Source organism: Ailuropoda melanoleuca, chromosome X (assembly GCF_002007445.2).
Source record: "Ailuropoda melanoleuca isolate Jingjing chromosome X, ASM200744v2, whole genome shotgun sequence".
Lineage (NCBI taxonomy): Eukaryota > Metazoa > Chordata > Mammalia > Carnivora > Ursidae > Ailuropoda > Ailuropoda melanoleuca.
This window is the reverse complement of record NC_048238.1, coordinates 99589339-99613233: the sequence shown is the minus strand read 5'-3', so window position 1 is coordinate 99613233 and position 23895 is coordinate 99589339. Positions and strand designations below refer to the sequence as shown.

General features: G+C 42.7%; 1 protein-coding gene across 4 annotated transcripts in view; it reads left to right on the top strand.

The window, feature by feature from the left end:
• Positions 1-23895, top strand: part of FGF13 (fibroblast growth factor 13) — a 468684-nt gene that overhangs the window by 377792 nt on the left and 66997 nt on the right. The gene's annotated exons all lie outside the window — the stretch shown is intronic.

The window sequence follows — 23895 nt, the reverse complement described above, 5'->3', positions numbered from 1 at the left end:
TTTAAACTTGTGTCATGGCTGAGCTTATAGTCTACTTGGTGAATATTCTAAGTACCCTGGAGGAGAAAGTGTTTTCTGCTGTTGGTTAGTGTAGTGTTCCGTACATTTATATCAGGTCAGATGGATTGATAGTGTTGTTCAAGTCTATATTCTGAAGTTTTGGTCTATGTATTCTGTCAATGCCTTAGACGTAGGTATTGAAACCACCAACCATGATCATACATTTATCTCAATCTCCTTTTATTGGTAACGGTTTTTGCTTCGAGTATGTAGTACGTTTGTTAGTGAGTGCAAACATATAGGAATTTATATTTTTGATAAGTTGACCATTATAATGATGAAGCTTTCTTCTTCATCTCTGGTAGTACTCATCGCCTCTAAGTCTGCCTTATCTGATCTTAGTAGAGCCACACCATCTTCGTTAGGCTTAGTGTTTGCAATATGTAGATTTTCTGTCTTTTGGCATTCACCTTCTTTGTGTCTTTCTGGTGTGTGCATAACGGAGTCTTTCCTTCCAGTCCCCAAATTCTGCCTTTTATTTAGGGTTTTTATACCATTTATGTTTAAATCATAATTACTGATGTGTTTGAATTTAAATCTTCCCTTTTGGTCCTTGGTTTCTGTGGGTCCAATATTCTCTGTGACCCCTGTTCCTCTTTTCCGGCATGTTTGGGTGATTCAAATATTTTTTTCATATTACATTCTTTGTATTGTTTTTAGCAGTTTCACAAGATTACAATGTGCATCTTTACCTTTGCTACTTTGAATATATGTTCTATTCACAAGCAAAGTCAGAAATTTGCAGCATTATTCTTCCAATTATCCCATTCACAACCTTTATCTATATTTTATTCTATACGTGCTACCCCCCGTGTTACTTTATTATTAATTTTATTATAAACAGTCAGTAGTCTTCGATGTGATTTCTGCATGCACACACACACAAACACACAAGACTATTTTTTTAAAATGAAGATCCTTTATACTTACCAATATATTAACTCCTTCTGCTGTTTTTTTTTTCATTTCTTCCTGCAGAATTAGATTTCTATGTTGTATAATTTTACTTCAGTGATAGCTTTTTTTTTTAGCATTTCTTGTAGTGCATATCTGCTGGATAAAAAATTCTTTCAGCTTTTTTCCCCTAAAAATTTCTTTATTTCACTTTCCTCTTTGAAGAATATTTTTTGCTGGGTATGTAATTGAGCTTTGACAGGGTCTATTTCACTTTCAGCAGATGAGATGATAGTCTGTTGTCTTCTGGCCCTCATTGTTTCTGATGAGCAGTTATATATGGTTCTTATCATTGTTCCACTGTGTGTAGTATTTCTGTTTCTCTGGATGCTTTCAAGATTGTCTCTTTATCTCTGGTTTGTAGTTTGACTATGATGCCTAGCTGGGTTTTGTTTGTTTTATCAATCTTGCTTGGTACTCTCTGAGCTTCTTGGATATTTAAGATTGACTTTCATAAATTCTGGAAAACTGTTGGCCATTGTTCTCTCAGACATTTCTTCTGCTCACGTCTCTCATTCTTCTCCTCTAGGGACTCTAATTACTCATGTCAGATGGTTTGCTGTTGTCCCACAGATAGCGCTGTGATCTAGTTTTTTTACTGCTTTATTTCATTCTGTTTCTTTCTAGATCCTTTCTATTTTTTAAGATTTTATTTATTTATTTTAGAGCACACAAGTGGGGCGGGGGGGAGGCAGAGGGAGAGGCAGAGAATCTCAAGCAGACTCCACACCGAGTGTGAGGAACTTGACGTGGCACTCGATCCCAGGACCCTGAGATCATGACCAAAACCAGGAGTTGGGCACTTAATGGAACCTAGATGCCCCTCTTTTTAGATCCTTTCTATTCATATGTATCCAAGTCACAGATTCCATTCTCTGCTGTATCCAGTCACCTGATAATCCGTTCAAACAAATTCATCATCTCTGATATTCCACATTTCATTCCTAGCTTTTCCAGCTTTCTCTATTTATTCCTTCCTTCTCAATGCTTAAGTTCTATGTCCATTCATGCATGTTATTTACCTTTTCCACTAGATCTTTTTAAAATATTTATGATAGTTATTTTGAAGTCCTTGTTTGATAATTCCTTCATCTTGGCCATTGTTAGAATTGATTCTATTGACTCTTTATCTCATAAGAATGTTTTCTGTTTTCTTCCTTTTTTGTAAGTCTTTTGTTTGTTCATATAATTTCTGTTGGAATACAAATCACTGTGTATAAAAGAACAGAAACTGAGGTAAATTATGTAGGTGTCCAAAAATGGGAGCACCTTTTCTTCTATTAGGCCGTGAGTTTGGGATCAATCTACCATTAGATGAATCTGGATCTGTGCTTTGTTGTTGCTTTAGTTAAATTTAACCCATGATAACCTTCACTTTATTTAGGGGCACCTGGGTGGCACAGCGGTTAAGCGTGTGCCTTCGGCTCAGGGCGTGATCCCGGCGTTCTGGGATCGAGCCCCACATCAGGCTCCTCCGCTATGAGCCTGCTTCTTCCTCTCCCACTCCCCCTGCTTGCGTTCCCTCTCTAGCTGGCTGTCTCTATCTCTGTCGAATAAATAAATAAAATCTTTAAAAAAAAAACCTTCACTTTATTTAAGAGCAGGAACACAACCTTTTCCTCAGAAGGACTTTCAGTCTGAGTACCTGGATAGTTTGTGTCTGTTCTCCTTCCTTAACCCCATTCTTCGACAGGTTCTATACTCTGGAGCCCTGGCAGGAGGGGGCGTTCTCTTTTTAATCTACTGCCGGTCACAGTAGTAGAAGGCCACTGGGTGGTACCCGGTGTTCCCAACGGACTCAGCACCTGTGGGGTTTCTCTCAGTCGTTACCCTGCCCTCCCTACCCTATATGCACCTCAGATTGAGGGCTTTCTTGCCCCTCCCCCAAAGACAGACGACCACTCCTACTCACTTGAAGCCTAGAGTGTGAAAGGAGTTAGAAGTCATACTTCCTGAGTTGTGTTTACCATCCTATCTTAGATTTGTGCTTGAGTGCCATTGTTGCCAAAGCTCAATATAATGTTAGTAAAATACCCATCATCCACACAATATTCCAAAATTCTGTGCGTGCTTTGACTAAAGCAGTAAGGACACGTATGGCCTACTTCAACAGTCTCCACTTTGAAAGTCAGAGTTTTTTCATGGTAATTTTCGGTGAAAGATCTTTGTAGAGTCAAGGGGCCATGGCTCAAGAGATGGAGTATTTGGGAATAGGTGAAGGAGAAAACATGGTCTCTGGTCTACCCACATTTAAATGCTAGATGACAGATTGGCTCCTCTCTGAAATTTCGGAGAACCTGGAGTTATAACCCAGAGCACCAAAACAAGAAAGCTACAAAAATTGTATCATCTTAGAGTGGAGCATAAGCAATAAACAGTTGCATGATGGATTATTATTCACAAAGGCTTTATTTCTTATAAATGTGTTCATATTTTACTGAATATAAGGTTCCTCAATGGAGTATGGATTCACACATTTTTCTTCAGTTTTTGCTAACTGCAGCTTTAGAAAGGTTAATATAATATTAAAATACCGGGTGAATAAAAGTTATTGTTATGGTTAAAATATGTGTTCCCATCCATCTTCTTTCCCTAGTGTTATGACCTTGCTGAACCTGAGAGACTTCTTTTTACACAAAATCAAAATAAGAAGTTATATGCAAGTAACATCCAATGACAATAGCATAAACATCACAGAACTTCCATATTTTCCCAATTCTTTGTTGTTCACTATGATGCCTTCTAAAGCATTCTTTGTGGGCTATTCTTCTAAGCATCTAAAGAGAAGGAAATAGCAATCGTAGCTTCATTACACACTTTCCTAGGTACATTTTCATAGTAGATCACAAAAAATGTGTTCATTTCATTGATATTCTATGTATTTTAGGGTAATCAAGAAAAATTGTTCTCCCATAGAATTAAATAAGGTGAATTTGTTCCACGGTTATTTCTTCCATGCATCTCATTGTATTTCATCATGTAAAAAGTGATGTGATTATGGGCTTTAGTCAGAATGTTATTTTGTTCACTTAAGATTCATTCTCGGGAAGGTTGAACAAATTTGAATTTCATATGAAAGCTTTCTTTATGTGCTTCAGTAACTCTTTCCCTTTATGTAAGAGAAAATCTTCTTGTTGGAGAAATCTACAGATCTCCCCAGCACCCGTGGGACCTGGACCAGCAACAGGGGGCCTCACTGAAGGCTACTGCTTCTGTGCTCATTAATGAGAGTGCTCTGCATATTTCCCAGAGAGAACGTTGGTGTTGCAGTTATCCAACTCTTCCAGAAATTTGACACTGAGTAAAATTTGACTTCATCTCCCACTAGAAAGCCTCTGAGTTAAAACAAAACAAAATAAGGCATGAGTCTCATTCTTGCTAAAAGCACAGAGGAGTGGACAGAACACAGTTTATGGAGACAGACGTTAGCACTCCCTAGCTCTGTGATGTCAGACAGAGTACTTAGTCTTTCTGAGCATCCCGTTCCACATTTGTAAACATGGAGGTAAGCATAATACCTTCCTTGCAGGGTTATCATGAGAATTAGAGATAAGGTTTGTAATCATACAGCACTTAGTAGACACTTAACAAGAACGAGTTATTATTACGACATCAAAGCATAGTGTTAAAAGCAGGGATTCTGGAACCAGACTGTCCGAGTCCAAATCCTGCCTTTAATATGTACTAGCTGCCACTTAGGCAAGTTGCTTAACCTCCCTGTACCTCAATTTTATCATCCAAAAATGAGGGATAATTATAGCACCCACCTCATCAGTAGGATTAAATTAATGAAGACATGCAAAGGGTCAGTGTTTGGCACATACAGTAAGTGTAACGTACATATTTGCTCTCACTCGTTTCCATTCCCGACAGCCCCGTCCAGGGCGGGCTCAGGAGATGGGAAACCTTTGGAGGTCTTAACTAATCTCAGTCACTTCTGTTGGTCTGCAGCAGATGGGAGGTTCTGGCTGATTTCGTCAAGATAGGTGTGCAGATAAAGCTGGTTTTAATAACATACGTCCACAAGACGAAGACCAGAAGCGGCAACTACCGTTTATCGTGTATGTACTATGTGCCAAGTACATGCTGAGCTCTTTATAAACATGAATGCATTTAGTTCTCACTGTTACCCTAGGACGTAGGTGCCATAGTTATTTTCATCTTACAGTTGAGGAAGCTGAGGAACTGAGAGGTACTTGGCATTCTAAGGTCACGTGTCTAACATGCTATGGAATCGAGTTTCTGCTGTTAGCCACTCCGCCACACGGCCCACTGTCTTCTGCATTAAGTGAAGGACCTGCCCGGGGGCTGCAGGCTTCCTTCCTGACTTTTTCAATTCAACAGAACAACTGAATATGATAGACAGAAATTCTGTGACTGTGTGATAAACTCCTGTGACCACTGTTTTCTGGTTAGTTGTGGATTAATGAAATTCAAAGAGGTTTTATGTACATAGGTCTCTTATTTTATAGAAGAGGAAATGGAAGCCTGGAGTATAGACAGAGTTTTCCTAAAGTCCCAAGATGTGTTAGTAGGAGAACTGAGACTTGAACCCAGGATTCTTGTTTCTATCATTCTGTTAAGCCTATAGTTGGTGGTGGTGTGTGTGTGTGTGTTTAAGCTCTACCCCCAACATGGAGCTCGAACTCATGACCCCAACATCAAGAGTGGCGTGCTCCCCCAACTGAGCCAGCCAGGCACCCCCTCAAGGCTATGGTTTGAAAAGCAGAAACAATAGTTTACCTTGGACGCAACTAACTACCGTTTCTAATGACCACGTGCAAACCCATAGCAAAAGTTACCTTACTACGATGCCGAGTCCTGACTTCTGCAAATGCAAAGTCATGCTTTTGTCCATTGCTAATAATACCGATATTTTTACAGGGAGGAGAAAAGGAGCTTCAAGCTTCCTGGGCACGTAAAAGTAAACATCAGTGGGAACGTGCTCCCAAAACCCCTTAGTTAGGGAAGAAGCCATTATATTATCGATATTCTTTGCCCTCAATGGCATCTCCTTTGCTGCAATGACAAACACCATCTGCAGCCGCCCCCTTAGAAGAGGTAAGGACTTGAAACTCATAATTCCTGGTGCTGGCAGTCTTCGTGCTGAGAAGTCTCACTGCGCAGCTCAGGAAGAGCAAGGGTGCAGTTTCTGATTCAGTAAGACCTCGAGGAGCCTTTCCTGACCGGTGTCGACTTCTTGTGCTCCGGTTGTTGGATTTCGGGGGCTGTATCTCCTGGTAAATCACCCTATCCCGGGCTTTCCTGGTCTTTATCAGTTGCTGCGCGGGTAGTGGTGACAGAGGCTGTGCGTGCCTCCCGTTCCAGACTCAGAAGCAATCTCTTCGCTGCCCGGTTGGAGCGGCATCATTTGTGTGACTCAGGAAATTGGACAATCAGGGGAAAAAAAAAGAGTGAAAAGAGGTCTCAATTTCAACACATCTTTTCCAACCGCATCAAAGTCCATTACTTATTTCCCCATCGTTTGGGTTAAATAGAAACTCTTTTCTGACTAGAAGGCCTCTGAGATGTTTTCTAAATCAAGGAGAGAAACAAACCAGACCACAAGTCGCAAAACATGTTGAAGTCTTACTCGCAGGATAGATGAACTGTAGCCAGGCACGATGTGCAAGACAAATGAAACTCAAGCTGTTTGTTAATAAACTTTAAAACTGGGGGAATCATTTCAGATTTACAGAAAAGTTGCAAAGGTGGTACAGAGAGTTCCCATAGGTCCTTCATCCGGCTGTCCTGAGTGTCAGCATCGTAAGTCGCAACGGTACACTTGTCAAAACTAAGAAACCACCACTGGCGTAGTACTGTCAAACCCCAGACTTTATTTGAATTTCGCTAATTTTTCCACTAATGTTCTTGTTCCCTTCCAGGGTCTCATCCAGGTCATCCTATCACATGTGATTGTCACATCTTCTTCTCTGCTCTGTGACAATCTCTTGGTGTCTTGTGTTTTAGCTCAGACTGTTGTAACAGTAACTCTACATAGCTCATGTGTCCCAAAGACAAGACTACTGACTATTCTAGCAACTCACCTCGTTTACAAATTCTGATCTGAATTTGTAAGGAGCGTACTTAAAAAACTCTGCCTTAAAACACGTTATGACCAACCCCAGCCCCTGAAACCCTAAAACTCTTCGCCAACTTTTGAGCTGCTACTGAGACTCTATCAAGGGGGTGCTTTCTTACTCAGCATGTTTCACTGCTCAGCTTTTTATGACCAATAGGTTTCTCTGGTGGTCTTTGTGTTGGGGTTTTGACAGAGGGTCCATAATGATTCAGATCATTCACTTAATGCAAAAACCTCTTCTGTAACATCTGATTGAGTCTTTACCAGGTCTTTGTGATCCCCAAAGCCCCTATATGGACTCTTCCAATGACAGGGCACTGATCACCTCCCCAAATAATCCATGCTGTCCATTTTGGGACAGCCCCCATTGTTAGAAATGGCTTTGTCAAAGCGAGCCCTGATCTGTTTCCTTGCAGCTTGTCTTCCCTGGCCCTGTTCCTGTCCTCTAGAGACTCGAGATATTGGACAGAAAGTAAGCTCCATCTACAGCCTCACTCCAGTGGTGTGGAAAGAGTCAGACACATTGGGGTGGTCCAGCTTTGCTCAGATCATATCCCTTGATGTGTCTGAATCTCAGCGTATGATTCAACCTCTCTTCTCCTGGCCTCTTAGGGTTATTGTGAGAACAAAATGAAATAACACCTATGAAAGCACCTAGAACGCTGCCAGGCACAGAGAAGACTCTTCGTAAATGATAGTTGGAGGCGATGCTCAACTCCTGAATACCCAGAATGAAATGTTCCATTTATGTGATTTTATATTATCATATTCTTTGCCCTTCCTCACAGCAGTGAATTCTGACTTCCCCTTCTCGTTGGCTAATTTCCTAAAAGATTTAATTTTATTTTTCTGTTGACCGTTTTTTCTCTCATGGTTTAATTAAGCTGTTACTGAACAGAACTGAAGTGTTAAGTAACCTGAGAGGATCAGTTCCTAGCATTCGCGAATCCCATACATCCTCAGCACATGAGATTAGTCATGGTAGTGGATGGGAGGGATTAGCAAGTACCCCTGCTAATCAGCAGAATATGCAAATTAGGCCCCAGCTCCTGGCATTGATTTAAATCTCCATGGCAACACCAGGGTTAGCTCTATACATGTGAAGAAGTGATTTGGAAGCTACAAAGTATGATAGAAATCACTGCAATGAGCATTGAGGAGAAAAACGCTGAGAAGTATTCCCACTTTTGGAAGGAATTCATGGAACGTTCTAGAAGTTTACTAACATCTTTACTTTCCCTGAGCCTCTATGACCGGTATGTTAATTGGCAATGATGTAAACAGCAAAAAGCAACAGGGAGTATAAAAGATCAGAAATGATCCACAAAATATATAATCCATCTATTTGACCAAACAACTATAAATTAGGAATATTTGCATGTCTGTGAGTAGCAGGATTATCTGGATTAGTACCCCAGGTCCACCACTCATTAGCTGTATGACCTTAGGCAAACTTTTATTTTATTTTATTTTATTTTAAAGATTTTATTTCTTTATTTGACAGAGATAGAGACAGCCAGCAAGAGAGGGAACACAAGCAGGGGGAGTGGGAGAGGAAGAAGCAGGCTCATAGCGGAGGAGCCTGATGTGGGGCTCGATCCCGTAAAGCCGGGATCCGCAGGCAGACGCTTAACCGCTGTGCCACCCAGGCGCCCCACCCTAGGCAAACTTTTAGCCTCAGTATACCTCGTTGTCCTCATCTATAACCTGGAGATAATAATAGTTCCTACCTTGTAGGATTCTTGTGAGAATTGAATAAGTGAACATATGTAAAGTGTTTAAAGCAGTGCCTGGCCCAGAGTAAATGCTCAAACAGTGTTGGCTGCTATGATTATCACTCTCTCATCATGATTATTATTCCTGCTAGTTTGTCATGATTCTTGAATAGAAACTATCTTTCAATTTTATATCCTGTAAAGAAAATACAGGGCAAGAAAGGTTATATTTTCCATTTTCTAATTTTGTTTGTGCTGGGGAAGAGCCTTGGAAATGTCAGCAGTGGAGAGGCTTTATAGGTATTATCATTTTCAATTTCAGTAAAACACTTAGGAAAATGGTAACTGTGAGTCTGGTTGAGGCATCGGATGCAAGTAAAGCCGCATGATTATTTAAACTCTCATCAAAATCTAGGAGCAGGTGGATGTCTATAAAACATGATAGGATCAAAACTGAATTAGTTTACCTCAGAAACCGAGTCACCTCTTGATCTAATTAGTTCTTTAATATATATGTAGCTCTGCAAAACCAGCCCCGGCCCCTGCCCTCTCATGGACCAATTTTCTTTGTGGTCTCAGCTCATTTCACTTTGCCTCTGTCTGTTGCTTGATTAGGGTTCTAGTCCAAGGAGGATAATGGCAGTGATTCAAGTTTGGCTTTAATTTTCGGTGTTTACATTTGATGGGAGAGTATTCCAATAGATACCAGGCTACTTGCTTTGTGATGTCAAAATTGTAGCTGCTTTTTTTTTTCTTTTTTAATGCAAACAGAACTCCCGCGGATCACCACCCAGTGGTTCAAAAGCTTCTGGAGGCAGCCTAATGGGACCTTGGGTTTGAAACCCTGCTGGCTGTCTCTAGTGTCTGACTCTTATCATGCTGATGCCCTTTTCTTTGCTTCCCAATCTTATTTTCCCGTACATCTTTTTGTAAGCAACCGCAATCCCTCTTTGGAATGAGATAGGGGCTAAACTGATTAATAAATAAATTAGTTGTGTGATGGAAGGAAAACCATGACCTCTCAGTGAGAAACGGTTTTCTTGTCTGTAAAATGTGTGCAGTTGAAACCTCTTCTGGCTACGTCACGGGCTCCCATGCAGACCGAATAAGATAAGGGTTGTCGTAAAAGGGCCCTGTCACACCTTGAAGTGTCGTAGACTTCTAAAGTATTATTTTTTGACTCAAATGGGGGCCAATCTCATTACTGACCCGATTTAACTTTCCCTTTCACGAGAATCCAGCAGTTTCCTGCTCCTTAGTTCAATGACTGAGTGATATAGTTCTGTTTATAATTGAAACATGGCCACACTCGACCCTGAGTTGCACATGAACTTCCTCTTAATCAACATAGACCTGTCCTGCATTTCATTGCTCTAGGTGCCTACTATCTGCATTCTAAATGGAGAAGGAAGAGTTAGCTAATTCATTTAGCCATGGAACTACCATTTATTGAGTCCCTACTCTGTCTAGATGCGGAAATCCAGAGATGAAGTCCCAGTCCGTGTCTCCGGGAGTTCACTGTTTGGTGGGCATGACGGCTGAGTAGACAGAAAGAAATAGTATAAGTGCCGTAATAGCTATATGCATAGGGTACTACAGAGCAGAGAAGAGGAAACTCTCTTTACACCGACGGGCCTTGTTGGGGAAGGTTTCCCAGAGGAAGTGATGCCAGAGATAAATCTTGAAGAGCTTGCCCAGCAGGAGGGAGCAGAATTTTCAAAGGTACAGCAGTTGGAGTGGCTAGTGGGCTGGAGGGGGGTGTTTGGGGGAAGGTAAGTACTTTGGTATGTCTGAAATACGGTGTGTGTGAGGCAGGAGGTAAGCTTGACAAGGTTGTCTGGGGCCAAATAATGGAGGGCTTGTAAGTGGAGAGCCACTGAGACTATTAACAACACGATTAGATTTGTCTGTTGGAATTGTAGCAGTGAGCAAAGTAGTTCGATCACAGGCTACAGAGGAGGCTGTGGCAAACTTCAGGCAAGAAATGAAAGTAGGCATAGGTGAAATTTTTAACAATAGGAATTGAAACGATATTAAGAAAATAGATCCTGCACTACTTGCTTACCCCTTGGATGTGAGGTGGGCGAAGGAAGAATTCAGGATGATGCCCAAATTTCTGGCATGGGTGAGATGGCGGATGAATCCAGATAGGGGTATGACACAAGAAACAAACTTAGTAGCCGTATGGAATAAGAGAAGAGCAATCAATTTGGGGAGATGAGTTCAACTTTGGATTTGTTGAGTTTGAGGTCTTGAGTGCCATTTGGGTAGAAGTATCCATATAGAGAGCTCAGAGGAGCTCCATTATATTTCAAGCGTCAACCAATGTCATCCCCTTCTAGAGGCCTTCCTTGTTCACTGCTGAATACCTACAATTCAGCCTGGTGCAGAGCGAATGCTCAAAGAACATTTGTTGAATGAATGAATGAAGAGTAAATATCTAGAAAGAGAAGAACGAGGGAGAAAATTAGAGGGCATAGGGCAGAATCCTGAGGGACTCAAATGGTCAGTAAGAGGAAAAGAAGACCGAGAAGGCATAGTCAAAGACAGGTAGGAGGAAAATCAGGAGAATATCGTCTGGGAGAAGTCTGTGGAAAAGTGTCAAGAAGATAATGGCCAATAGTGTCAAGTGCTGCTGAAAGGTTGTGGGAAGTAATGACTGAGAAGTTGTCATCCACTGTGACAATAAGGTTATTGATCATCTTAGTAAAAGCAATTTTAGTGTCATGATGGAAGTAGGTCACATAGGGACTTCTAGTCAATATGTTGAACTAAAGTATGGAAGGAACCCCTAACCTTCCATAAAAACATAGCAATAGTGGATAAAATATTACCTTACGTCTGACGATACATACAAAAAATCAAAAGCAAAAAAGGGAAATTTCCTGGTGATAGAGACAAAGCGGCAATTTAAAGCCAAAGCAGAGTGTCACAGTTGGAACTAAATGGCCATCGAGAGTGTCAGAAATGGATGTACACCCTGGGGCTTAAGGTGAAATTACAGCCCTGACACAGAGCCCTAAGCTTCCTCTATGAGGCGAGGAGCCAGGATGTCCTGTCCAGTTGGTGATAAATCAGGACTCAAGGCCTAGGGTCACAGAATATAACCAGAGTGTTCATTCTGGGCTTAGAGGACAAGAAATTGGAATCCTACATCTTAGTTTATACTAAAAAGCTGGGAAATTAAAATTAAAGACTGACCTGCATCCAGTGGAATCCATAGCGTGCTGGCAGAGAAAGAACACGGAGCTATAGCAATAGATAACTCTGCTATCCAGGGCTCATGTGGGACTTCTACGGAAAAGAGCTCTCACACCGAACGTGAGCCCACAGTCAAGTTTACGGAGCAAGAAGAGAAATAAACCACTGCAGGGACGGTCAGCAGTGACAATAAGCAGAGTAATCCACATTCCAGAAAAGTTGTATAACAAGGCAACGTCAAAGAGACTTTAACTTAAGTACCTTCAAAACGTTCAGTAAAATAAAGGAGGGACTAAAATCCGTAAGGTATGAACAGCACGTCGTGAAAAGAATAGCAGACATATTAGAAAAGATAAAAGAGCCATTGTAAAAATTATGTATACATATGCACATGTGTGCATGTATGTAAATGTATATAATTTTTAACACGTCGTATATATTATAGTATAATATGCAATATGGTTTATGTGTGTCTATCAATGAAATCGAACAAAATCAAGCAATAGACTAAGCCCAGAGTGGGGATCAGTGAAGCCCCCGGATTCTACACAGAAAGATAAAGAGAAGGAGCTGGGGAAGACAAGTAGGGACTCATGGGGAGAGAATGAGGTCTCACATGTATCTAACAGAAGTTTCAGCAGAAGAAGAATAGAGAGAGATTTAAAGACTGACCGTGGATGAAGAGTTTATGGTAAACTTTTAGAACTGAAGAAAAATAATTGAAAACAGAAGGAGCACAACTGAAGAGGAATACAGTGAGAAGGAATATTTTTAATGTTTTAAATGTATTTGAATACCAAGCAAATACTAGTTTTCCACCACTAAAAGGAATATTGAAATCTATGTAGAGGAATTATATATATAAACATATATATATACACACACATGTATGTATAATATAATTTATAATAAAATCAGAGTGAATGGTGAATGGAAGTAAGGAAATGGGATTGTTGGTAAAGATTTTCAAGAATCTTGGCTGTGACGGGAAGGAAAGATTGAACAGGAGCTAAATGAGCATGTCTGATATATTAACTTCTGCTGCATGAACTCACATGCACGCACATTCATAGAACCAGTTCTATAAAGTAGCAGGGAACTTGTAGAATGAGGAGGTCTCCAAAGCTCTTCCTTCCTCGAAGCTACTCCAGCAGCCTGTTCTGTCATTTAACATGTCACGGTTAGAGGCACTCTTGTAGTACAGTATTGCCTCCATAAAAGTCCGGTTAGAATGAGCCAGTGGGGGGGAAGTGGGTGGGGTCGTGAGGATATATTCGTACTTAACCCAGGTCTGATGAGAGTATCTGATCAACTAGCTGTCATCTTGGAAAACAGTGACCGACGGATGGGATATAGGAAAGACAATTTTAATGATGAAGAATTAGGGCAGCCTGGATCCTAGAGTCTTATCTGGAAGAACGGGTTCCTGTGGGGCCTCATAAGGACAGTGGGCATCTGGGCTGAGGTGCTGGCTTTACAGCCTTGCCAGAGGCCTGCCTGGAGTGTGTGTACACACACACACACATACACACACACACACACACACGCACAGTGTGTTGGTTTGGCTATTTTTTTTTAATGCAGGTGACGTAAATATAATATTAGTTTCAGGTATATGACATAGTGATCCAACAACTATATACATTATAAAATGCTCACCATGATAAGGGTAGTTACCATCAGTCACCATATAAAGTTATTACAATATTATTGACTATATTTCCTATGCTGTACTTCTCATCCCTGTGACCTGTTTACTTTATAACTGGAATTTGTACCTCTTAATTCCCTTCACCTATTACACCCATCCCCCTAACCCCCTCCCTCTGGCAACTACCAGTTCTCTGTATTTATGAGTTTGTTGGTTTGTTTTGTTTTTTAGATTCCACATATGAGTGAAATTGTATGGTATTTGCCTTTCTCCCTCTGACGTATTTCATTCAGCATGATACCCTCTAGGTCCATCCATGTTGTCTCAAATGGCGCTGTTTCGTTCTTTTTTATGGCTGAGTAATACTCCATGGTGTATGTATATATGACATCTTCTTTACCCATTCGTCCATTGATGGACACTTGGGTTGCTTCCGTATCTTGGCTATTGCGTGTGATGCTGCAGTGAACATAGTGGTAGATACATCTTTTCAAATTAGTGTTTTTGTTTTCTTTGGTATGTACCCAGAAGTGGAATGACTTTATTGTATGGTATTTCTTTTTTTTTTTAAAGGTTTTATTCATTTATTCGACAGAGATAGAGACAGCCAGCGAGAGAGGGAACACAAGCAGGGGGAGTGGGAGAGGAAAAAGCAGGCTCATAGCGGAGGAGCCTGATGTGGGGCTCGATCCCATAATGCGGGGATCACGCCCTGAGCCGAAGGCAGATGCTTAACCGCTGTGCCACCCAGGCGCCCCTATTGTATGGTATTTCTATTTAAAATTTTTTTAGGAACATCCATACCGTTTTCTCTAATGGCTGCACCAACTTCTATTCCCACCAACAGCGCATGAGGCCTCCCTTTTCTCCACATCCTTGCCAACACTTGTTATTTCTCATCTTTTTGATACTAGCCATTGTGACCAGAGTGAGGTGATGGTATCTCACTGTGGTTTTGATCTGCATTTCCCTGATGATGAGTGATGTTGAGCATCTTTTCACGTGTCTGTTGGCCATCTGGATGTCTTCTTTGGAAAAATGTCTCTTCAGGTCCTCTGCCCATCTTTTTTTTTTTTTAGGATTTATTTATTTATTTGACACAGAGAGAGACAGCCAGCGAGAAAGGGAACACAAGCAGGGGGAGTAGGAAAGGAAGAAGCAGGCTCCCAGCAGAGCAGGGAGCCGGATGCAGGGCTCGATCCCAGGACCCTGGGATCATGCCCTGGGTTGAAGGCAGACGCTTAATGACTGAGCCACCCAGGCACCCCCTCTGCCCATCTTTTAATTGGATTATTTCTTTTGGTTTGGTTTTTCTTACAGTGAAATAAGGCACTGTTGTTTCCCTTAACAATTCTGTTAAGTATATATTTTTTCAGACCAAAGGATACTAAGATTCGGACAGAGCAAGCAGGCATAGGTATAGTGGCAGGAAGAGGAATATAGTAAGTAGGAAGATTTTTCAAATATATTTTCAGTATATTTAAATACCAACCAAATCCTAGCTGTCCCTCTCTAATCATAGAATTACTAGATTTTCTGGCTTGGACAGTCATTTTCCTAGCATCTTTAATTCATTTGTTAGCTTCAAATTTTATCATCACCATAATAAAATTATTTAATAACTGCCCACATGCAAATCTCTGGTCTCCAAGCTCACCCCGGTCATTGCAAGAGGAGACTGCCTGACTCACTGTGGCATTCGTGCCAATTGAATTTTCATTTTAATTGGCGTCTTTCCAAAGGGATTATTTCTACTAAACCCTCTGCTGATGGCAGTTGTAAATCGATAAACTACTGTACACTTGAACATCGCCAGTGACAATATGTACTGAACGCAATCAGTGGGAAAGGGAAGACAGTTGATTTACAGGCATGAAATAAACAACTCATGAATGTCCATTAGAATATCCACATAGTACATCTTATGTCTCCCAATCCCCAGAATGCTTCAGGACCACACCAGTAATCACTATTTCCCAGAGAAGTAAGTTCCTGGAGAATGGTTACAGTAGGAGATCCACTTGTTGCCAAGTGATTTAAAGTGTAGGGCCATAAAAATGCAAGGTTTTGGAAGTTCTCCACTGAGGGGAAGTCATATGGCCTGCTAAGAATTTAGCATCAAGAGTCAGTTTAAGCAGGTTTGAAGTCTGGCTTTACCCAGTTTTGTTCCCCAACTTTCGAGCTCTCCATCATCCTCCAAAATTCATCTTCAGTGAGATGGTTTGGTGGTGGTGGTGGTGGTTCTTTCTGAAGCTGATCCCAGTTCCTGCCCCCCTACCCACAGAGTTAGCTGGGCCTTTTTATTTTTTTTTTTAGTACCTCCCACGCTTTGGACATATGGCACCACTTTTACAGTGCCCGATCACATTTGTGTTTTAGTTATTTTATTTACTTCTCTTTCTCCTCCACTTGCAGCCAGGGGCAGGCAAGGAGGGGCAGTAGAGCAGTTTCAAGAACATGGGACATGAAGTCAGAATGCATGGATTTGAGTCCCCTTAGCTCTTCGACTTCCTGCCTGAATGAACACATTAACCTCTCTTTGCCTCAGCTTCTTCATCTGTAGAATGGGGATAAGTTGTAAGTATTAAGTGAGTAAAGCAGGATAAAGTCCTTAGTGCCGGGGATATAGGTAGTGTTCAATATATACATTATAGCTCATAAGTACCTTTGCATCCTTTAGGGTGTAACTCAGTACATGACAAAGGTTCTTAGGAAATTTTGAATGAACAGTGTAGCCTCGGACAAACTCTATTTACTTCTCTTGCCTCACATCTCTTTTCTAAAATGAGATTGTTAATTGAGCATCAAGGTCCCTGTTATGAAATCAGGTGTTCAAATTGCTTGAGGTCTTCAGTGGTAGCGGGAGAAGTTACTCAACAATTTCAATCTGTTGATTATACTTACAGCTGTTTGTCAGAGGGATGAGCCAGAGCCAGTCAGTCAGGATGGATACCGGAGAAACCCCCTGAGCTCAAAAGCATAGTCCTGGGCTTCAGACCATGCAACCAACACACTGTGTGCAATATTTTTCTCTCTTTTGGCTGAACTCAGGCTTCCCGTAGCTGAAAGCAGATGGCACGAAAAAGCTTATGGTGTGGAAAGCCGGTTTTCCAGGTATGAAAAGAATTGGAGTGCTTAAACTTCGTGCCTCTGCTAAGGAGTGATGAAGATAACGTCCAGAGTGTCCTTTGGGTCTCCTCGCACTCCAAAACCCCCGATTACCTAACTCAGATTGGGTCCTGGTGTTAAAGGACTCCCTGGGCTGAGAAACCCAGAATGATATTAAGCAGTGATTTATAGTCATTTACTTTTAGCGAGAAAGGGAGCGATGTTTTCTCAAAATGTCACTCTAAGAAGTTATTGTTCAAAGCGTACAAACTAGGCCAATAACTGTGTACAGATCATATCTATTATTTGTTCCAAAATTCACTTTTGTTTAAAAAAAAAGGAAAACACATAACTGGGTTGAAAGTCATGTTATATTCCATCTTCTTCCATTACCCAAGCCAAGAGATGGCCATATCCGGGCACCGCTGTTCAGGAAGCCAGATTCCAGACCCAGTGCCAAGGAGGAAAAAGTCGTATGTGAAGGGCTCGACTTGTACACATAGATTGCATCGGTTGAGGACCCGTAATTGAAATCCTGGCACCGCCACCTGTGGGCACGGCAGGAGATCCTAGATCTATCACTTAGTCTCGCTAGACTTCACTTTCCTCATCTGTAAAATGGCAATACCTACCTTAAAGGTTGGTGGAGGGATTCAAGAAAATAGTGTAACAGCACTGAAGGGGCTTTTCCAGTTATAACCACAGCATTTATTGACTGTTCTCTCCATTTGAAACCCCAGTGTTGGGGGGGGGGGAATGAAAGCAGAGTGAGGAGTTTGAAACCACGTAGGACATCTTCAGAGCTCTCAGATGAATCCCGGACTTGTCCTTCGTCCCCTCCTTTGAATCTAGAGGATACCATTTCTTCCAAATTCAGTTGGTTCCCCTGCCCAAATCCTGGTCGGTCGGCATCTGAAAAGTGTTAGGACTGCTAATCCTGAGAGAGCACTGAAGTAGTTTCCCATTACCTCTCCGCTCCTTTAAAAACAAATGGCAAATCTTGATAAGAAGTTGGTGGAAGGAGGGCACGTATTGCATGGAGCACTGGGTGTTATACGCAACTAATGAAGCATTGAACTTTACATCGGAAACCAGGGATGTACTGTATGGTGATTAACATAATATAATAAAATAAAATTAAAAAAAAAATGTTCTCAAAAAAAAAAAAAAAAGAAGAAGTTGGTGGAAATAGCACCACTGGCAAATAGGAAATCCATCCAGGGTTCCTTATGCTGATTGCAAATCCTGCCCCCATATGCTAAGTAATACTGAACATTAGATCATTTGCAAACACTGCATTCCCTTCTTCAGATCTTGAGTTTAGGTCACCTTCCTCCAGAAATCCTATTTCCTGAAACAGCTTAGATCCAGAAAAATTACTGATTGCCTGCTTTTGCCTCAAATCCTTGCATCATTTTCCCCCTAGCTTTTCCTTTAGATCATTTAGTTCACTGGGCAAGAAATGAACCCAGTGTTACAGATATTTTGCCTCTGAGTCTTGCACACATTTTTAGTCTGCCGTAAATGTTTCATCATAGAAACACTTCATTTATGTCTGTTAGCCACCAGTCAGTTCGTAAAATAGCAATCGTTCCTTCATCAGCTTTAAATATTATTGAAGAAAACTGACATAAGAAATAGCAGGAAGATCAGTAGGAGAAGGAAGGGAAGAATGAAGCAGGGGGGTAAACAGAAGGGGGAATGAACCATGAGAGACTGTGGACTCTGGGAAACCAACTGAGGGCTTCGGAGGGTAGGGGGTGGGGGATTGGGATAGTCCGGTGATGGCCCATAAGGAGGGCCCGTATTGCATGGTGCACTGGGTGTTATATGCAAGTAATGAATCATGGAACTTTACATCAAAAACTAGGGATGTACTGTATTGTGACTAACAACATAATAAAAAATTTAAAAATAAATAAATATTATTGAAGAAAACTGAATAAAACTCCGAGAGAANTTGGCTCAGGGTGTGATCCCAGGGTCCTGGGATCGTTTTTGGAGTCGGGCTCCCTCCTCCGCTGGGAGTCTGCTCCTTCCTATCCCACTCCCCCTGCTTGTGTTCCCTCTCTCGCTGCTCCTCTCTCTCTGTCAAATAAATAAATAAAATCTTTTTTTTAAAAAAAGAATAAATTTACCATTATCTGCAAAGTATTTCCTACCCCTTGGACAACAGACTTTACAAAATGATCGTGACTGCCTGGACCCACATGATCCAAGTTCACCCAGTATGACCTTCCAAAGGCAGAAGCACTAACTATCTCGTGCCCACCTCAGAGAGGACCTTGAACTTTCTCAATAATGGCGTTGCTGCCCCTTTTCTAGTGACCACTTCTTGGTTGCAGCTCATGGATATAAATGACGGAATGAGAGCCTCGACGGGAATCGGCCCACATGCCCGCTGAGACAGATAACGTTTCTGTTGTATTCATAAAACTTCCATAGGAGAATCAGCATTCAATTATGTTTTTTAAAAGATTGTATCTATTTATTTATTTATTTGAGAGAGAGAGCCACTCAACCGACTGAGCCACCCAGGCGTCCCTCAATTACGGTTTTTAACAAGCCTTACTGAAAAACATGTTTTCCTTTTACAAAACCGAAATCCCCCACATATTGAAGCTTCAGCTCATTTCCTCCTGTTCTCTTTTTATGATCAAAGAAGAAACCTGCACCCCAGCAAGCCAATACTTCTCTCCAGGTTTTCTTGATTAAATGACCAAGCAGGTAATCAGAGGCCTTGAACTCTTGGTGTTGCAGCTGCTATGGCTAATTAAATGGCAAAGAGCTGAATTCGTAGCTATGATTAATACTATCAGGGTGCTCTAGGGTTTTAATGTTCATAAATTATGACTGAACAATAAAATTTTTATATGGGTTATAGGATTTTTCTTAAGGATCAGAATTAATCAGTGTGTTCCCCATTGACTTTGTTTATTTGCTTTTAAATATAAACCAGAGGCAGCTTTAGGAAGCTCCATAACTGAAGTATTTAGAGAACAATCCCAGAGAGAGGACACAGTCAAGACCTAGCCAAGATCCTAGTGCAATGCAAATCAGGAGAGCCAATCCGTTTCTAGAAAACTGGTTCTGGAGACCTTTGTTTCTGAAGCATAATTCCCCCAAATGATCTGACTAGGAGAGACTCTTTGCCAGCTAATAAATGTGTCAGGTACTGTAGTCACTCTTTCTGTCCCTGGAATTCCGGTGGGACATTGACAGGATTTCTTTAAATTGCATTTTTCTTCCTGCTTGGAGTTAAGTGGCAAGAGCCTTTGCTAATGGCTTTTCTCTAATCTCCTCATTTGTATTTCTATCCAGTCCTTTCTCTGGGCTTTTGGACATAATTAGATGGACACGAAGGGTTGGTACTTGCTGCCCTGTCTCTTAAATACCTCCTCTATGGCCCTACTCCGTTAATGGTGAGATCCCAGTGTTGCTTGACCTTGGTGCACTTGAACGTGTCTCTCCCTTTCCTCCCTTTGAGCTCATCATCAGTCCTTGACCTGGTAACTGGTCACGGAGAGGTTCTGAGGGACCGTTGAAGTGAAGACGGAGAGCTAACTGGCAAGTGGCTCCAATTGTGTTTATCTTCACGGAGGATGGGTGTTTGAAATCTCTCATTTTCAGAGTTTCAGAAAGACAGCCAACTCCTTCCTGCTCGGGAGGTACCGAGGCTGCGCCTGATTAGGCTGTCTGAATTCTCTCATTTTTGCTCATCACAGTCACATCTGTTTGGGTTTCTGTCTCTCTCCTGGAGATGCCTCTTGAGAGCAGATCCCCTCAGCTTCTTTACAGCTCATCTGAGGCCTGCCAAAAGAGATTGGCAGAGAACGATCAGCTTTCTCTGCTCTGATAACTCACATAACTCTCCCTGAAAAGAACACTAAAACCTGGTTCTCAAGTGAACCCGTGAGGAATGGAGCCAAAGAGACTTGTGGTATTCTTCTTTGGAATCCAATTTAGAGTTTATCTTCTGGTGGGGTGAGAAGGGAAAGGGGAGGGGGTAGTACCAGGAGGGGAAGAACAAGAGGTAGCAGGAACAGGGGCATATACCAAAAAATCGTAGGCTCCAGAGCCAGAAAGACTTTAGGGAACATCTCATCCAGAGATTTCCAGACGTTTTTGGTTTTAGCAGTGGAATCTTTCTCATACAGGGGTGCCTGGGTGGCTCCGCGGGTTGGGCATCTGACTCTTGGTTTCGGCTCAGGTTACGGTCTCAGGGTCCCAGGACGGAGCTCGGAGTCCTTGGGCTCTGCACGTAGTGGGGACTCTGCTTGAGATTTTCTTCCTCTTCCTCTGCCCCTCCCCTCGCTTGTGCTCTCTCTCAAATAAATGAGTAGATCTTAAAAAAAAGAAATCATACAGTGAGCCCCAGTATATAAAATAGATGAAAGCAGAAGTGCTATCGTTGAAACATGGGTGAGGGAACGTACATCACCTCCATCTACTCTAGGGCTCTGCACAATACAATTTGAAAGCCATTAAGACTGTCTAAAGGATGACTTCAAGGTTGGGAAGACTGTAGCCCCAACAGGAGAAATGACATACCTAAGGTCACACAGCCGATGAGCGGCAGAGACAGGATTAAAACGTATGCCTCCTGTCACCCAGGCTAGAACTCTGTGTGAGTTAAGCCGGAGAAAGGAACTAAGGGTGCTTTCCTCCTGAACATGATCAGGGAGAGAGCTTGGACAGTGCAGTGGGAAGAGGAGGTCAGGGAGGAGCAAAGGTGAGTGGACCCGCTCAGCACAGAGCGATTGGGAGCCGTGGGATTAAGCAGGGTACAGTGTGAACTGGTAGGAACAAAGCGATATGGGAGAAAAAGACATTGTGACAATGAGCGTCGAAGGAAAGTTCTTCACTCTCCCGCTCAGATGCTGTACTACTGGTGGGGTGGCAGTAAGAAAGGAAAGGCAGAATTTGCTTCTCTGGGGTGGGCTGTGGTTCTTTCTTTCATTCTGCCTTTCTAAGGTGAATGGGGTTTGGGCACAGTTCTCCTTTGAGAATTTGAGACTTATATTCACTCTTCTCTGAGTTTAGAAGCACCTGTGAAATGCATATGGGAGTTAGGAAAGGATGAGAAATATCTGCATAATTAATGGTTTAGTAGTATGATTTGGACCCAAAGTCAAAATGGCTTTCCTTCCCCTTTCCCCTGGATCACTCCCCCTCTAGTCACAGGCTTCTGTGGGAGGAGACAGGAGAATCCTTGTGGTCTGTAGGCAGGTCACAGAGAGTTAGAGGCCCAGGTGCTGAGCAGAAGGTAAAAACATGCTGAGAGGGAGTAGGGACCTCTTAAGGTCCATTCCACACCCCAAATACTGGCCCTGGTCAGATCTTCTTCTGAGGCCTCTTTTAGTGAGATTATTTCCTTTCATGGTAATTGGAATTTTGAATCCCATACATTCTGAGCCAGGACACATCCTCTTCCTCTTAAGCAGCAATGTGAATCAGTCACTCATCAGTTGTTTTCAACAAACTGTTTGTTGAGCATAAACTATGCGACAGGAACTGTGCCAGGAGATGGGAATATAGTGGTGACCAAGACCCAGTCCCAATTTTCAAGGCGTTCGAAATCCAGTGGGAGCCAACCAGGGTTTTTCCCCCATGAGTTAATGTCTGAAGAAGTGGCTACTTGAATTGACTTGAGGTGCTGAAACTCTCTTCCACCCTATCCTCCGTGTGCCTTTGGGACAGAGGAGTCCACTAACCTGCAGGGAATTTCAGACCATTAGGCATGACTCTCCTGTAACCCTCCTCTTCGGTCCCTGCACCCTTCACCCCAGCCTGCCTTTGCAGACCCCGTATCAGCATTTCTTTTTTTTTTTTTTTAGATTTTATTTATTTATTTGACAGAGAGACAGCCAGTGAGAGAGGGAACACGAGGCAGGGGGAGTGGGAGAGGAAGAAGCAGGCTCCCAGTGGAGGAGCCTGATGTGGGGCTCGATCCCAGATCGCCGGGATCACGCCCTGAGTGGAAGGCAGATGCTTAACGACTGTGCTACCCAGGCGCCCCCGTATCAGCGTTTCTGATAGGGCCACAGACATTTCAAGACTGGGGACAAGTGGAAAGGGAGGTGGCAGCAGCTTCCCCTGTGGAGCTGTGAAATCTCCAGAAGGGTCAGGTGATACAGCTCTGATGGGCTAAGAGGCCTGAAGGAGTTTCCTAGTTGGGAACTCAGGCAAGAAAAGGACTGGGGTCTGGGCATTTGGTTTTGTTAGCATCTGTATCAATTCAGAAGAGATCTGGAAAGGGCGGAGGGAGAGGTCCACTAAGGAGTGTAGTGGCAGCTCCGAGACAGGGCAGCCCTACTCTTGGCAGCTTCCTTTCTGGCATTAGAAATCAAGACAAAGAGTAAAAGAGTAGTGTCTGTTTGAAGATGGGGACGTGGATGGATCATTCTCTTCGTTGCATTCTTGACCTCGAAACTCCTCCTTCTTCTCCAGGTTAAAATATAGAACAGGGAAAGGGCAGAACCTGTGAATAGAGTGAGGCGAGCAAAAAGCCAGACTTGATTCCTGAATTGGAGGGAGAGAGGCTGCTAGATCTGGAAGAGCAGGAAAAAAAAAAGAAAGAAGTTAGGAGATTGGAGAGAGATTGGAGATGGGCCAGGACTTCAATAACGAGGCTCGGCGCTGCATTTCCCAAATACTGCTTTCTGTACACGACCCAAGCTCTCCGTTTGGATCCCAAACCCAAACGAATGATTTGGGGCAAGAGGAAAAGCGGGGTTCCGACCGCACATATTGGCCTGTAATGAAAAGTCAGCAAAAACCACTGGGTGGCAGCGTGGTGTGCGGGCGCAGCTCTGCAGTGCCCGCTGCTGCTGCTGCTCCCGCTGCTGCTAATGCCGCCGCCGCCGCCGCCGCCGCCGCCACCGCCACTGCCGCGAGGGCTGAACCCGTCTGCGAGCCCTGGCCTCTCTCCCGAAGGGCTACAAGTGTCGCCATGCGAAATGCCTCGGCGGGTGTGTTTCTGGGGGAGGGGGCTGTTGTGAGTCGCCGACTGTGGCAGGGCCTGGCGAACTTCCCAGGGGCGCCAGCCCGGGGCAGTGTGGCCCGGTCAGAGTCCAACACTAAGGAAAGAGCCCCCCCCCGCCACCCCCCCACCTGCAGGCCAC